This window comes from Chenopodium quinoa, unplaced genomic scaffold, assembly GCF_001683475.1.
Source record: "Chenopodium quinoa cultivar QQ74 unplaced genomic scaffold, ASM168347v1, whole genome shotgun sequence".
Taxonomy (NCBI): Eukaryota; Viridiplantae; Streptophyta; class Magnoliopsida; order Caryophyllales; family Amaranthaceae; genus Chenopodium; species Chenopodium quinoa.
In genome coordinates this window covers 541,190-554,076 of record NW_018742558.1, presented here as the reverse complement: position 1 = coordinate 554,076, position 12,887 = coordinate 541,190, and positions in this window count along the sequence as shown.

Genomic DNA, 12,887 nt, shown 5'->3' with positions numbered 1-12,887 from the left:
TATCGTATAATTAGGAAGATTTGGTTGAATATTTCCATATACTTATCTTCTATATTTTAGTTAATTTCCTAAGATATCTTTGTAACTCTATATATTCCCATGGAGGATTAATGAGAAGGCAAGCAATTCTACTCTAATTATTTTCTATTCCTCTCTAATTTATCATTATGATTATAATATGGGTTAATAAAGGGCGTGTCTGTTTTACGTATGTGATAAAAGGTATCTCTCTTCCTACTTGATTTATCATACTATGTATATTAAATACGTAGTATATTATTATTATTATTTTTTTTTTGAAATAATACGTAGTATATTATTGTAAATGGTGATCTTGAAACTTATTTTGAAGTTCTGAATATATCTTACTAGTATTTGAAATTTTTGGGTAAGAAAATACTCCGTAGCTTATTTATATGCAATGAAGAGTATCGATTAACCACATTTTCTTCGTGTTTTAATAAGTGTTACACTTTAACTGATACATAGTTTTAGGGTTTGTTTACTTCAGCTTACTTTCAGTTCAGCTCCAATCATTTTAGTTCAGTTCCAATCAGTTTAGTTCCTATTTCTTCTCTCATAAAATATCCATTTCAGCTCTATTCAGTTCAATTCAATTCAGTTCAGCTCCAGGCCAATCAGTTCAATTCAACTCCAATCAATTCAGTTCAACTTCAATCAATTCAGCTCAGTTCAGTAAATGTGAATAGACCCTTAAGCATTATGATTGACTTAAATAAATACCCCGTAAGAGGTAAGTGGGGTAATTGGAGTATAAAAAAATTATAAAAGAAAGATTATTTTTTTTTTTTGAGGGAAAAATTATAAAAGAAAGATAGTAGTGTTAATAGTTTATCAAAAAGCAATGAATATGAAAGGAAAGAAATAATAAATAAAAAAAATAGTATTGGGTTTGGATAGGGACCATGAGAAGAAAAATATATTGGCCTTGTTTGGTAGTTAGTTTATTGGGGCTATATTAGCTTATTTGACCAACTTTAGCTTATTTGGCCCTGTTTGGGAGAAAGCTGAAAGCTGAAAGCTGAAGCTGATTGAGTTAGCTGATTTTAACTAGCTGATTTTATTAACTGATTTGACTAACTTATTGTATTAACTGGTTATATAAAAGTGTTTGGTAAATAGCTGATAGCTTAAAGGTGATTGAGTATGTAAAATGACCAATAAGCTAATTGTGGGGTAGGTAGTTTAGATAGGATTTTAAATTAAATGAGGTTATAAGTGTCATTTCACAATAATTAATGAATAAGCTAATTGAAAAAGCTCCTAAAATGAGCTTTTTCAAAAAGAGCTTATTTAGTGGAATAAGCTCTTTCAAAAAGCTTTCTACCAAACACTTATATTAGCTTGTTTGACTAGTCAATCAGCTAAAGTTAGTCAAATAAGCTAATATACCCCCAATAAGCTTACTACCAAACAAGACCATTATATTTAAATATAGCTTTTTGTCAAGGAGGGAGTAATATTGTATACTTATTTGTTCTTTTACACATTTTGATTTATTCACAAAGTATACTTAATTTAGTGATTTATAGTTATAATACAACATTTTATTTTGAGGGTAGTTATAATACAACATAATCAAATGGGATGATGGAAATATGTCGATACTTATATTTTCATAATATCAAAGCACATAATTTTTTTTTTAATTCATCATTGGAAAGGTCTTTTGGTTGTTGGCAACATAATGAAGGAAAATATATAAACAAATGTTTTTAGAGATAAAATGTCTGCAAAGCTATTCTTAAGTTTTTTTAGAGATATAATTCCCAAACACTATTCATAATAATTAAATCATTAAATCAAAAAAGTGTTATGAAATATTTGTGGATATCCATTATCCTCCTTTGTATCATTCTGGAACAATCTAGATCTAGGGTTTATATCCTTATCCAATCAAACCCTAATTATATTATATATATATATATATATACCCCATTATATGGAATAGAAATACACTGATATATTCTCTATCAATCTCTCTTATATTTCTCCCTATTTTATAACACGTTATCAGCACCAAAGCTCTAATTAGAAGGAGATTAATTTTGATCATGGATTTTGATATTTTAATAATGAAATCACACGTTCTAAGAATGTCATATCATTCTCAATCCTCATTAATTAATTTAGGACTAGTACAAGGAGTCTCATGATATTAATAATTTGGTTACAAAGAACTACTCGTATTATTTTTCGATTGCATTGGTTTGTTTATCTTGAATCATCTTTCTCATCTATCCATAATATAATAGATTAGCCTTAATCAAGGGCTATACTTTATTTTCTTTTCATTGATGTTTTCGTGAGTTACAAGCTAGCAGATGACGTTGACAACATGATGTTGACGATAAGGCTGGTTTTTATAGTGGAAAAGGTTTTGATATCAGGAAAGTTCATTCTCAACTATCCTGTTATTGTTAATTTTAAACCTTTACATAATATGTTTATATTGTTTCCCAAATTTTCGTATTTTTATTATTCCTGGAGTTTAATGAGAAATTTGGGAATAGTTGAATTTGATGCAGAATAACTAATTAGTAGTTTTGTTTTGACTATGAGTTTTGTTTAGTTTGAATCTAAAAGGGTATGTATGGTTTTCATGAAATTGTAGTACATATATTTGCTAGATTTTGGTATTTCTATTTATAATTTATGTATTGAATTATGTCTTTATATTTCAAGTATGATATAAGCCACGTGGTTTTCCAGTAACGTTAACGTGTTAATGTTGGTTGCTTATGTGCTTGTTTCTATTTTCTAACTAAGCTTTATCAGGCAATATATTGATATAATTGATCAGACAGTATAGTTGATTCGATCGATTTAGGTATGTTTTTATTAAAGCGTGAAGTAGTAGGTTTTCATATTTTTACCTTCTCATTCAATTATAGTATTATGTACCTATTATTATTATTATCCTTATAAGTTGATAAAATTATGAAGCATACTATATACATTATATTGATTGATGTGTGATTAAATTCAATTATAGTATTATGTACCTACTTGAAGTTAGATTATTGGAATGAATGTAAATTGAATATGATGTGCGGACCTGAAGTTCCTTATATTTATAAAGAGTATTCACACACATAGACTTAAAGTTCCTATCTTGATCATATAAATGGCTCAAAACCCTTAAGGATAATACAAAAAAAATGTGCATGATCTACAAAGCTAAAGCATGTTGCTTAGATATCCACTACATACTAACGTGATTCTATAAACACAATGTCATGAAATAATATTATACAAAAGATATTGAATAGTATTCAAGTTATTGAACTTTGGGTGAGAATTTGAATGATTAAAAAGGTAACAAGCATGTTTGCATGAAATTATTTTTGATTATAAACTTCATAAGTATTTGAGCAAAGAATAGTGTTATGAGTTCAAGAAATTCATTAAACATGCTATTTGAGCAAATTACTTGAAGAATGTATTATGCCCATAGTTTACAGAATTTTTAACATAAAGATTAATATAATTGGGCAAGAGGAACAAGTAAGAGTTTTATAAAAATATTTTTCTTTACTTGATACATGACATTACCAAAAGAATTTATGGTTTAAGTGCAAGGGATTTCAAGGTTTTTGGATAACTTAATTTATTTCATATCCCCACATGCAAGGATTAGGGGGAGATATTATTCATTTCGTTATTATATGTAATCCTTGCACATGAAGTGTATGATATATTGATGGTCAGTAGTGCATACATTAGCATTAATATCAATGTCAATAATTTATTTAATAAAAGCGACCACATAATATTACATACAAATGACACCATCCTGAAGATGGATGTAAATAAATGAATGTCATTGATCATTACTAGTTGTAAATGCTCCAATTAAATTTATTGTCCCAGAAGGACAACATCGGTTACTAATGAAACTTAAAGCACGGTTGAAGCGTTGTAGTCCAATAGATTAAAAAATAATAATAAATAAATCAATCAATAAGAAAAACCTTCGGAAAAAGGAATGGAGCAACTATTGACAATGACAAATTTGAGAAAATGATAAATCCCATTACTTTTCTAGAATAAAATCATTTTTAGTAAAATCAATATGTCTCATGATTATATAAAAGACTCCAAAAGAGTATGAAATATCCAACAAGATTAATTAACATGTATCAAGATTATAGTCAAAACTCTAGCAGAGTATATATAAGTAATTATTGGATAAAATATTAGTTGATTGTCTTGTCAATTGTATAAAGAAACACATGTTGGTGTTCTAATATCACATCACATTCATGGCCATGCATGAAGTAAGTTTAATAAAGTTATCACTAGTGTTGGAAAACTGACCAGAGTTCAAATCTAGAGAAGTGATTGGATGTGATAATTAAATTAGGCTATCCGGGTTTAATAATTGCCCGTTATGGAAACCTGAAGTTTCATTTGAAAATGTATTGACGCTCTCTTAATGTTAAATATATGAAATGAATTGAATGGCAAGACATAACATTAAGATTGAGCTATATTTGGATTGTGATTCATAATAATTTGTATATATGAAAACTTTCAAGGGTTAATAAGTTTTGATTTTTTATATAAAAGAGTAATGGGTGACCAGAAGTTCACCAAAAATAACTTATATATTATTGTCAACTATCAAGTGACTAGAAGCTCACCAAATACACTATTTAAGTCTTTAAAGGTCTAGAAGATCACCAACTAGTAAAATTACAAGCAAGTGATTTATGCTTGTATAACAATTCTTTTGATTGGGGCTATAATATGTCAGCACATAAGAAAAAGGAAAATAAGGAAATTCAATTGCACAACATATGTCTCCCATTGATATTGAATTATTGATCTCCTGAAGAGAACTCTAGAAGATATTAAAGCTTGTTTTAATATAATTATTCTAAGAGATAAATTTTGTTGATTATGAGCCTCCTATGAAATGAATTTTATTGGAACTTTGTATACTAAGTTGGTGAAGAACTGTGATGCCCTTACATATGAGATATTTTACCAACTTAGGGGGAGAATTGGAGTAAGTTGGCAAAAATTAAAAAAAAAAAAAAAAAAAAAAAAACTGATGATCCCTATATAAATAATGGTAATTTGAAATGTTTTATAGCCAACTTTCACCCATATGCTATCAAGATATGTTGCACATTTATGATTTGATTTGTATTCAACTATGACTCATGTTGCATAGCGTTGAAGATGCATTTTGGTCATATTAATTATATGTATACATTGAGATAAAATCTTGCCAATTGTACTTGAATCACTACACCTGAAGTGTAGGTTGTATATGATCGGTTCCAAAATAAAGATATGTTTAATATACATGATATTTGGCAAGATAGTGCAGTTGACACTAATAGTGTAATAGTATATAAATACCATAGTGTATGAAATACCCTAAAAGTGGTATAAATATCTGAATCATTATAGTAGATGGCCTATGATGTAAGAAAAGTTATGATGGTACCAGTGAGAAATGTATTCAGATATCATAGTAAAATAGCATGCGGAATGTAAGTTAAAGGAATTTTATGATACCGGTACATAATGGAACCGATGAATAATATGCATATGCATAATGGAATGGACTAATAAGTAAGGGATCTGAAATATATGTACATTTTGATGTCGACATAATGATAATGATCATTTTATCATGGACCCGAAGTCCAATGAAATATGGATTTTTAAATCCACACTGTATAGTGTCTTGCATTATTTAGAGTCTTATGTATGTTCATATACATGTGTGAGTCATAGGTTAATGGATTATTCTTTGCGTATATTGAAAGTTGTTAGATGCATTACTCATTGTATATTTTGTTTTTTCTATATCTCATATTGATGCATTAGTTCTATACAATAATTGTGGTATATGTGAATGTTTGTTCAAAATATATATAGTATGGCGTATTTGTAACTTTGAAGGAAATTACAAAGAAATATTTATATTCCAATGGGCTTATAATTGTAATAAAATTATTGATGACACTTATTTAATAACATGTTATGAATCATGTAAAAGGAGTTCATGAAGAACTTATATACGACGTATTAAATGCCCAACCCTACAAATTTTTATGTCTTGAATATTACAATTGTTATCAAACTCTTGAAAAGTCTATGTGACTACATTATAATTGACATCTCAACCTGAAGTTTGAACATATGAGAGTTAGTAAGATTTACTATTTGTATTTACAAGAGAGATATCATGTCAATCATGAAACATCTAAATAATATCAATGGAATACTTATGTGCGAGAATGTTTTCTCATGGTCCAGAAGAACCATGATTAGCGTACATAATTACATATGTTATATTATAATTCATATGAGACTGAAGAATAACATTAATAATGTCAAGTTTTGTCATCAAATGATTATTAATGAATGTTTGATCAAATAATGATCATCAATTTCTATTATTAACGACTTCCAGAAGAAGTCATAACCGCATGAGTTTAACCTTTTTAATCAACTATTAAATAGATATTTTAAATAATGATATTAGAGATAAACACATGTATGGTGAAATGAAGACACTTCACGTGTTCACGTAAAGACTTGAAGAATTGAAGATGCAACTTCAGCTTAGGAGAGTCGAAAATCAACGAATGATACTTTACTTACTACATATAAGAAGATATCCAAATATATTGGATCCATTGTTGCGGCACTAGAAGATCTCAAGTTATGTATTCATCAGGGGGAGAAAATACGCGCTGCACTCTTTTTCCCTTGACCATGGTTTTGTCCCAAATTGGGTTTTCCTGGTAAGGTTTTTAATGAGGCAGCATCTCGAGCGTATTACGAAGAATGATGTACTTTTTTTCCTTCACTATGTTTTTATCCCACAGGGTTTTTCGTAGTAAGGTTTTAATGAGGCACAATCTTCGATAATGGACATCCAAGGGGGAGTGTTATGAAATATTTGTGGATATCCATTATCCTCCTTTGTATCATTCCCGAACAATCTAGATCCTAGGGTTTATATTCTTATCCAATCAAACCCTAATTATATTGTATATATATACCCCATTATATGGAATAGAAATACACTGATATATTCTCTATCAATCTCTCTTATATTCTCCCTATTTTATAACAAAAAGAAGATTTTTGGAAGCAATTAACAACATATTAATAGGGGCATATAGGTAATTAAACAAACATTTTTAAGGGTATAAGTCCTCACATTATTCATAAGTGTTTTCTCATACCTTTTAAGAGTTTAAATTAAATTAGATTTAAAGTTAGACAAATTAGATTAGAGACAATTAACATTGTATTAATAGAGGCATATTGGCACTTTTTTAAGGATATAATTGTGAAAGGAATGATGTCCTTTGAACAAGTGTATTATTCTGATAGCGGGTTCAGAATTATTAGAAAGCTAATATATTCAGTAAGGTCAAGTGATCGGAATGCCTGGGTGGAGGCCGCTTCCGATCAGTAATATTAATATAATTAATATTACAGCTTAATCTTGACTGAACCCTTCGCGTCACACCCAAGCAAAATATACGAACCGACTCGACGAATTAATTCGGAAGAAATTAATTCGTCGCCCGAGTGTTAAATATTTAGACGTCGGTAATTCGAGCTTGGAGCGTCGAAACCAATCGTCGGAAGTCAAGTAAAAAATAATAAAAAGACGAGACGCGCAAAATAATAATAAATCGACCATATTCCCAAAATACCCCTAGCATCGGAGTGCCCCGAGCATCCGAATGCTAGGGGCAAAAATGTCCAAGCATAGGTGGCTAGCAAGCGCACCAAGCCGAGCCTAGCATGGCTGGCTAGGTGCGTGCTAGCAGCCACGCACAGCAGCAAGCCTGCACCAAGTGCATGGCTTGCGCGCACAGCAGCAGCCCGCATCTTGGTGCGGGGCTGGGCTCGGGCTGGCCTCGTGGCTGGGCCATAGGGCCGGTCACTATGGGGTAGCTTGAGGAATATGGGAGCAAGTGGGTAAGGACATGTGGAACAAGGAGAGTATTGAGTGGGGAGCAAGTATGGTCCCCTACTCTCCATGTGGTCCTCACCAACCCATTTCACATGGTAATGCCACTTGTAGATTTATTATTAGTTTGCAATTTTAATTTAATTTAGCTTTAAATTAATTTGTGGAATTTCATGATCCCACATTGATGGGATAGAAATTCCCACTCATACTTTCCTCTATAAATACCAACCTTGGGATTTGGAGTAAAGTGCTTGAGTGGGAGTTAGAAAGAGCATTCCATATTTTGGAAAAACTCTTAAACTCCATTAACACTTGGGTTTTGGTCGGACCTTGCTAACTCCAAGGTAGCAGACCTAAAAAGTCGTGTTCGTCCTTTGTGGGTGGATACCGTTGGAGGCACGGCATTTGCGGTGCTCAAGGCTTTCAAGTAAGAGCCCGTTTTGAGAGGGCGAAGCTCGCTTCAAGGGTATGATTCGTTCTTCATTTTCTTGTGTTTATTTATTTATGCTTTATGGTTTTATTAATTACGAGTGGTTCCTTGGGTCGGGGTTGTTTCCGCGGTGAGTCGGACTCACCAAACCCCAACAAATTGTCCTCACACTCATAAGTGTTTTCTCATACTTTTAAAAGGTAGATATACTACATAATTCTCGTGCCATGCTTAATTTTTAAAATTAACTGTAATTGAAATTCAAATATGAATTCATTAGAAAAATGAACTTAAAAGTTAATCATAACAATAAATAATTAAATATTTCATAATAAAGTTATTAGGAAAATTAATAATTCTACAAAGAAACTAAAAAGAAAAAATTAGAGTAGAGTATAGGTGGGAAATTCCCTAAAAAAAAAAAACATTACTTGTGTTTGTAGAACCCTCCAGTTATGAACAATCTAGATAGGAAGTCTCTAGCTAGGTTGTAAAGAGGACTATAAATAGGGATCCTTCCCCTCATTTTTGTATCATCCACACAATTGTAAGGGGTCGTTTGGTTGGGGTTAATAATCAAAGGAAATCGGAATGAACTTATATCATTCCCTTTGTTGTTTGTTTGTCACTTTTTTGATTCCCTTTACCCATTTTTATTTTTGAATTCACCCATTTTTAGTCTACATTGATTCCCCACCCCCCTAGACTTTCCCATTCCCTTTCCCTAGCCACCATACCCACCACCGTTGTACTTGCCGGAACTAGCCCAACCACCTCGCCACGGACCCAGTCCCCAGCGCCGGACTCGCCGCACTTCCCCCACAACTCGCCGGAGCCCGCGCACCTCCCCCACCTCTCACCTCGAAAATACCTCCCTCCCCGGAAAAACTTCCACTACCACGCAAAAACCCTAGAAAACACCATCCCTCCCCTTAAAAACGCCGGCCGACCTTCCCCCCACCCTCGAAACCCGTTTGCGTGGTGGTGGAAGTTTTTCCGGGGAGGTTAGGGGCTGCGAGGGGTGGGGAAGGTGTGCCCAGGGCTGCCGATTCCCGTCGACGTTGTGGCTGGGCGGTGGGGTGGCTCCTGGTGGCTGGAAAAGTGAATAAAGGGGATGTGTGGTGGTGGTGATTCCCTTTGTTTATTGAAAACCAAACAACATAGTACTTGGAAAGGGTTTCATTCCATTCTCCTACATTCCCTTTGTTCATTCCATTCTTATTCCCCCGCGCGAACCAAACGGCCCCTAATTTCAACTCTATTAAACATTAAACATTATAAATCATCTTTTGAGAAACCTATTATCTCTCTTTAAAACATTCTAACTTGCTTTTTTTACTTGTGCTCTCTTAGTTTTTCGCACTTAACTTTAAAGCATCAACACTTAGCCTTGCTTATTACTTTAGGGAGCCTTGACTAGAGGCAGTGGTGATTCTGGTAGGTTGTATACTTGTGTACAAAAAGACAAATACTCGGCATTGGAAAAAAAAAAAAGAGCTTAAGATAAGGAATCATATTAAACCATCCCAGTAACTAAAAAAAACTTATGTAATCTACATTAAATGGGTTTATGCAAGAACAATCTTTTTGCAGCTCCAAATTTGCCATTTTGCAACAAAACAAGGAGAGAGTAAAAACTATAGCAATGACATATTTACATTACTAATAGTTGAAAAAGTAGACAATAAACAGAAAATTAAAAACCTTTTAACATATCAAAATTTTCACTAATTCATTGTAATTTTTCAATTAAATTTCAAGATGATGTATTGAAATAATTTTCACTAATTCATTGTAATTTTTCAATTAAATTTCAGAATGAATTTTTTTTTTTTTATGAACAATAATAAAAATTTCAATAATTTTAATTTCCACAAACTCACAAATTGCAAAACCAATAGTAGGGCTGTCAAAAGCTGACACGACACGAACCCGACTCGAAATAAGCGGGTTTGGGTCAAGAATTCTTGACCCGTTTAAATAATTGGGTCGACACGAACACGACACGTAATTAAACGGGTTAGGTTTGGGTTGAAAATTTCAACCTGAAACCGACACGCATAACCCGATTATGTAAATGGGTTGAACGACAACCCGTTAACACGAACCCGACACGCTCAACCTGATCATTAAGTAGAAAAAGAAACCTGAATTTTTTATTCTAAACTTTTTTTTTTTGAAACATTATTCTAAACTTGTACTGTACTGGTTGTAGAAAACATTGGCGTTATACTTAAATTTTGGGGATTGTTTGGCGGTTTAATTTGGCGGACAAATAATTTTTTTTTTTTAACTTTTTTACATTTCACTTTTCCACTTTAGAGGATTCTAGATAGTACTCAGTTACTCTTTATTTAAGACTTAATCATATATGTAATCCATGAACTTAAGTACGGATGCATGTTTTAGAAGTTGTCATTTTGAAGGTTGAGACTTGGGACAACTCTTATGTATTGGTTGGGTTGCTAAAACCATCATCTTTATGTTCTTGTAGTATCTTTTGCCAAAATCAGTAGCTTTAATCTCTTGTAGTATCGTTAATGATGTATGTCTTTTTAATTATTATGTTGAATATTAATTAGTTTATTATATATTATGTGGGTTAAAAGGTTACCCAGGTAACCCGTTTAATAAATGGGTTAGGTTTGGTTCAAGGATTTTCAACCCGTTTAATAAATGGGTTAGGTTTGGGTCAAGGGTTTTTCAACCCGTTTAATATTGACACGAACACGACACGACACGACACGACACGTTTGACAGCCCTAACCAATAGAATAACTCAAATATTACGAAATTAGGGTTTATATTATTTTTAAAAAATTCAAGTGATTAAAACACTTACAATTATTATGAGTTTAATCATTTTTGGGTGTTCATTGATGTGATTGGCTAGGGGTGAAACTAATGTGGTTTAAAATCGAACCAAACCGCATGCAAGTCAAACCGAATTATAAATATGGTGCGGTTTTTTTCTAATATGGTTCGGTGCGGTTTGAGAAATTCCGAAATCGAATTAATATGGTATGGTTTCGATTTTAAAATTTGAAAAACCATAAACCAAAATCCAAACCGAATTATTTTCCATATCCAAATTATACCATAACCCAAAACTATATATAAAGTGAAAGGGGGTTTTCGGTGATAAATATCCCTTTCAGTTTTTTTTTTTTTTTTTAAAGGAAAAAAACCATTAAAATATAAATAATTACCGTGTTTTTTAATACAAAAACTTTTGTATACACCCGGTTTCCACTAATATTACTGTACATCGAGTAGTATAAGGATAACTTTTACCTAATTTTAGGGTAACTTTTTGCCTTTTTTTGGGTAACTTTATACATAATACAATTTTTTATATATATAGACAATAAGAAAAGTTTTATAATGGTAATTTAATTACATTCAATCACTAATAATTGATTTTTAGTCATTTAAAATGTGATTCTTCATTAATAATTTTTATTTGTATTGGATTACTTTTATGCATATTAGGGTAACTTTTATTTATTTCAGGGGTAACTTTTGATCAAATTAGTCTATCTTTATAGTGGATGTACAATAATTATTGTACACCAGATTTTTTTTAAAGTTTGTGTTTTTAATATTTATTTTTTAGGAAAGTCAAATTTTATATTTAGCCTACATAACATCATCATCATCATATTTTTTTTAATAATATATATATATATTTAATTATCAACCATTTTTAAACACACTAATATTTTTGAATTAGAATTAAAGAGATAATATTGTGAAAAAAAATATAAAAAATCGAGCTTGATAGATTACTTATAGTACACACACACATTGTGTGCGTCTCTTAGCTTGTATATATAAAGGCCAAAATAATAAAACTTGTGTTTTTTGATGCCCTAGTCTACCAATGTGGACGATGTTAGAGTGAATGACCAATTAGATGGAGTAAAAAGGAAGAGAATGAAAATTTTCAGTGTGGTTCGGTTTTCTTTTGAAAAACCGAATTTACAACGGTGTGGTTTGGTTCGGTTTCAATAATAATATGGTGTGATGTGATTTGAAAAATCTCAAAACCGAATTAATGTGATTTGGTTTTGGTTTTGGTTTGGACTATAAATCACACCGCTAACCGAATTTTCACCCCTATGATTGGCATATTATGGTTTTTGAATACTTTATTTGTCGGAATTTATATTTTGCAAAATTAGTAAAAGGCCATTGAGATAGATCAGTTTTTTTTTTATTTACGGAAACAAAACAAAAAAGAACAAAGAATTGAACGGTCATAGAAAATCTGTAAAAAAAAAATTTGAGTTTAGCAAAATTAGTTTAAATTAAGTAAATTTGAATATTGTAATTGTTAATTTTTATACAGCCATTGTTGATTTTGTGTACAATCATTATTTATTTGTACACGATTATTGCATATCTGATTTGAGTTTTTATGTTTTCTGTAATTTTTGTGGGTTTGATTAAATGTTATCGTTTCAACAAATTATT